This window comes from Myotis yumanensis, unplaced genomic scaffold, assembly GCF_028538775.1.
Source record: "Myotis yumanensis isolate MYYU_CA2020_CCGP unplaced genomic scaffold, mMyoYum1.0.hap1 SCAF_5, whole genome shotgun sequence".
Lineage (NCBI taxonomy): Eukaryota > Metazoa > Chordata > Mammalia > Chiroptera > Vespertilionidae > Myotis > Myotis yumanensis.
The window spans coordinates 1,200,520-1,205,751 of NW_027223756.1; positions in this window are offsets into that span (position 1 = coordinate 1,200,520).

Genomic DNA, 5,232 nt, shown 5'->3' on the forward strand with positions numbered 1-5,232 from the left:
TCTTTGTTCGCCGCCGCCGCCGCCTCCGCGCGCCCCCGCCCGCCGCCGCCGGCCCGCCCCCGGCTCCCATTGGCCCACCACCCTCCGGCCCCGCCCCCAGCCGCGCTCCGACTCCGCCCCTGCGCCGCCATTGGCACGCTGCGCTAGGCTCCGCCCACCAGGACTCCTCCCTCCCCGCCCCCAGCCGAGGGGCGCTGGGCAGGAAAGACAGGAGGACCAGCGCCCTCTCCCCGCCCGCCAGTGGGGATGGGGCTCGGAACGCTGGCTGTGCTCCCCGGGCTGGGCCGGGCCGGGCCGGGCCGTAGCTCGTTGGTCCCACTGTTGCACGTACATTAAGCTTCTGTGGGGTCGGCCTGCCCAGCAAGGGACCCAGTGACCTGTCTGTAAAATAAGGACGATCTAGATTCAGGCCCTGGCTTGGTTGCCTACAGCTGTGTGACCTCGGGCAAGTGACGCACCCTCTCTGTGCACCCATGTCCTCATCTGTGAAAGGGAAGAACGACGATTGTAAAGAGCTCAGAACATCAACGTGTGACCGAGCTCAAGCTGTAAGGGTCTGAGGGTGGTCAGAACCCCTCCCTGGCCTTGCCTTTGGGAGAGGTTTGTCTTTGGTCCAGACCTAAGAGGAAGCAAGCCTGGCACCCTCGGCCTGGAAACTCAGGCAGCTGCCAGGAGGCGAGCACAGATGGTGGGGTTCCACAGCCAACACCCCCTATTGGGGCATCTCCACGCCCCTTAGAGTGCAGGTGGGGACCCCGACACAGGGGAGACTGGAGACGCTGTAGGTGCTCGGCCCTGGGCACCCCTCTGCACGGGTCAGTGGGTGTGTCCGTTGGCTCTGGCTCCTCACCGCCCTGGGGCATTATTTCTGGGTCTGAGTCTGAGAACCAGGTTCCTGGGCCCTGCTGCCTGCTGTGTCCCGCTCAACCAGCCGGGCCAGTTCGGCGAGCAGACGGGCCTCCTGGCAGGCTGGGCAGTGGCTTCTGGGGGGGGGGGGGGACTGTCCATCTGCTCATCCCACTGCCCTGACCCACCTGTTCCCTGTGATGAGGCAGCGGCATGGGAGGGTTGGGGCCAGACGCTGTGGTTTCTGTTCTCAGGGTAACTCACGGACACCACCCAGCTGGGGACTAACAGCGGGGCGGGGGGGAGGGAGGTCGCACGCGCCATCCCTACAGGACACAGTTCCCAACGCCTGTTACTAATAGGTTACACGGCCACAGACCCCTGCTTTGCCCCAGCACTAGTGTGGCAGCCCCCCGGGTCCCCAGGCGGAGGCACGGGGTCCGTGAACTCCTTTCAGGGTTTCCGGAAGCCTCACAAATGGTGCATTTCCCTGCTAAGGCCCCGGAAAGCCTGCCCCAAACATGATATGGAATGCTGACTCAGCTTAATGGTTGGCTTGTGTGCCCCAAAAGCTCGGTTCAGGTCCTACTTCCGGGAGCCTGTGACTGTGCCCTTGCCTGGAAGTAGAGTCATTGCGGGCGGGAGGCCGTACCAGGCCCCCAGGCTCTGATGCGGATAGAGACGCGGGAGGACACGTGGAGAGATGGAGGCAGAGATGGGGGCGATGCGTCTACAAGCCAGAGGACCCCGAGGAATGCCGGAGCCGCCCCGCCTCTCAGCCTCAGAAGGAACGACCTGCCGGCACCGGGACCCCAGACCTCAGCCTCCAGAACCCAGGCAGCAGTCCCGGTGCTTTAGGCCCCGCGCCACGCGCCTGGTCACGGGCTCCACAGGAAGCGATGGGCTGGGCGGCTTGCTGCTGCGGTCAGTGGACCTCTCCTAAGGGGTCCACGAGGAAGACGATAACAGGGTGCAGGTGGAGAAGAGGGGGAGCCAGTGCTCACTCACGGCCTGGAGGAGCCCACCGGGGCCCCTATCTGGACCCTGAGCCCCGAGCCTGCTGCCGCCTGGGGTCCACAGCTGGTGGGAAAGTGCCCGTAGGACTGAGAAGCCCCGGGAACGAGCCTTCCTGGGAGGGCCAGGGGCTCTGCAGTCCCACGCGAGCAGCTGTGTGAGCTCAGGGCAGCGTCCCTACTCCTGTCCCTGAACTGCACGCTGGGGTGAGGGTGAGCGAGAGGGTGCCAGGGATGGGGGGCAGGGAAAGCCCCTCCTGCCTGCAGCATTGAGACCTGGTTTTCCTGCCTGGCCTGGATGTGTGGCTGGAGTCTGGCCTTAGTCCCATTCTACAGATGGAGCAACTGAGGCCCAGATCGCGCCGTTGCTCAAAGGCATGAGATTGCCACCCAGTTAGGGAACCAGATTCCAACCAGGCCACAGACTGGGTGACCTGAAACAGGGCACCAGCGGCCCGAGAGTCAGAGACGACTAGGTCTGCAGTGCCGGGCACGGACTGGGGCACGGGGATGAGCCGAGATGACTCAGGGGTGACTCAGGGGGAGGTGACGGATGGGGAACTGCTCGGTCTCTCCCAGCTAAGGAAGTGGCCCCAGGCGATGACAGCGGCTGCAGCATCCCGGCTCCCCACCAGGGACCGGAAGGCCCATCTGCGAGGACAGGAAGGACAACCTGGCCATCTCCGGCCGAGAGCCCTGAGCCCGGGGCCAGGCCCGCTCCACCCTGGGCCCCGACCTCCCGCTCCCCAGGCCCTCCTTTCTCTTCTGTTTACGGATCTACGCCATGTGCTGGGCTCAGGTCCTCCGGGAGCTTTGCCTGCTCGTGGCTACAGCGAGGACAGTCATGCTTAGCTCACAGGAACGAGGGAAGCATGTAAAATACCGGACGCAGCAGCGCGGTCCGCACTGGCCAGAGGGTGGAAACGGCCCGCGTGCCCGTCAGCTGGCGATCGGAGAAGCGCCTGGCGGTCCAGCCGCGAGGAGTACTATGCAGCCGTGAAAAGGACGGGGCGGGGGCGGCTGGCTACAACAGGGCGCCTGGACCACAGGGTGCTGAGTGAGAGCCGGACGCAGACCTCCCTCCACGGGCAGTGGGGTTCCGTTCACTGCGGCGTCCAGAACGGGCACCTCCTTAGAGACGGAAAGTGGGTCAGAGGTTGCGGGCCTGACGAGGGGTGGGGGTGAGTGCTCAGTGAGTGTGGGTCTCTTTTCCGGGTGGCGAAGATATTTCCAGAAGAGATAGTGGTGATGGTCGCACAACATTGTGAATGTGCTAAATGCCACTGAGTTAGACTCAAAATGGTTAAAACGGTTATGTAAATGCACCCCACGCCCCCCAACAGGATGCATGGGAAAGGGCCTCCCTTGGGGTCTCCCTCCCTCTCTCTTTCCCTCCCCTCCCTCCCTCCTTCTCTCCTTCCTTCCCTCCCTCCCTCCCTCCCTCCCTCCCTCCTTCCTTCCCTCCCTCCCTCCCTCCCTCCGGGGAAGCAGAGTTTGTGAGTGAAACTGGGAGGAGGAAGGCTGAGGCAGGCCTGAGCTCCTTGGCAGCATCTAGAATGGAGGGGGAGGGGCCCGGCCAGGCGCTGCCCAGGTCCAGCTCCCCGGCCAGCAGGGGCTGGGCTGAGGCTCCGGGAGGGCTGTCCCAAGACCTGTGGAGCCTGGAGAAAGGCCAGGCGCGGACGGGCCCCCGGGGCCGGGGCGGAAGCCAGGACAATGGAATCCCCTGCGTTTGGACGTGGCCCAAAGAGGTTCATATTTTCCGTGGAGATAGAGCTCATGAGACAGCGGGAGGCTGGGTTTCCCTGGTGCCCGCAGCGATGCGGCCCGGCCTGAGGCCGCTCTGGCCCTGCAGCCAGCCAGGCCTGCTCGCCACGGACACCTGGCTGGTGGGTCCCGGCTACCGGAGAACCGCGGGCGCTGCTCACGCCGGCCACGGTGACATCCATGTGTCTGTCACACACCAAGGCAGGGCCACACATCTTCTCGCTGCTTCTCCCCCTCCGTCTGATGGTTATCTGCATCCTTTGCGCTAATAAACGGAAGCCGTGGGAATGCCAGCTGCCGGCAACGTGAATCATCCTCGAAAATCACCGGAATGAAGCCTGGTTTTGGCAACTCCCCAATCTGGCGATCGGGTCAGAAGCAAGGCCGTCCCGGGGGACAGTGTCCGCAGACGTCTGACCCCCGGAAGTCACCCGGTGCCCTTCACGCCACAGCCTCACCCTCACAGCACCAACGACCCCATCCCCGTTTTGAGGAGGAGACGAAGGCGAGAATGAGGTGCAGACGGGTGGGAACCATCTTACTTCCAGTCTAATGCTCTCCCACAGCCCTGAGCGACGCAGGCTTAAAAGCTGAAGGATCCGTTACCTACTGCTCCCGGAACTTGGTGGCTTAACACAACCCCGGTCTTTGTTCACCACCTGGGGGCCAGCGGCTTGGGCTCAGCTGGGCTGTTCTCCTGTCGGCACCTGGAGTCCCGTGGCAGCTCCGAGGGGGCTGGGGCTGGTGCTGGTGCTGGTGCGTGGGCAGTGGCTCCTGCAGGCCACCTCCGCCTGGCATCTCGGCGAGGCAAGAGGGTGCAAAGCCCCAAGCACGAAGGGCCTGCCAGGGTCCCACTTAGTGATGTTTGTTGGCCAAGGCCATGCTGGTCAAGGCGGGGACACGGGAGGCGCGGGCACGGGAGGTGTGGACATGGGAGGTGCAGACACGGGAGGCGCAGACACGGGAGGTGGCGTGGACATGGGAGGTGTGGACACGGGCCGGGCCGTGGCCGTGACAGTTCTGATTCTGGGCTCACACAACCGGGGGAGATTTCGTAACGTCTGATACCTTCAAGGGGTGTCCTTTCGTCAGCCAGTAACCCCCCGAACGCCCTGGTGGGCACGGGCAGGGGCTGGACCGGATGATGGGCGTGGGCGTGGAGGCCGGTATGGCCCCCTCCCGGCAGCCTCACCACCCTCGCTCCACCGGCGTTGGGGCAACGGTGGCAGCAGCTGCTGGAGGGGATGTCAGCCGCGTGGCCCTGCCTCGGGGGGAGGCCGCCTTTCTCGGGCCTGGGAGGCGGCCAGTCGTGCGGAGGGGGCCTGGTCGTGGAGGGACAGGCCTCCCGTCCTCTCCTAAGCCTGCCGGCTGCTCTGCCGTGGGCGGCCCGGGACAGCATCCCTTTCCAGGGCGGAGGCCCTTCGAGCAGGCAGCTGTCTGAGCCTTGGTCTCCTCGTCTGCAAAGCAGGAGTCCCAGCCTCCCCCGTGGGTCCCAGGATAACCCAGGGACGGCGCCACAGCTGGAGGCCAGCCTCCTGCCCCCCCCACCTCCACCCCCCCGAAGCCGGTCCCCGTGCGGCTCCCCCACGTGCCCTGGGGTTGTCACGCC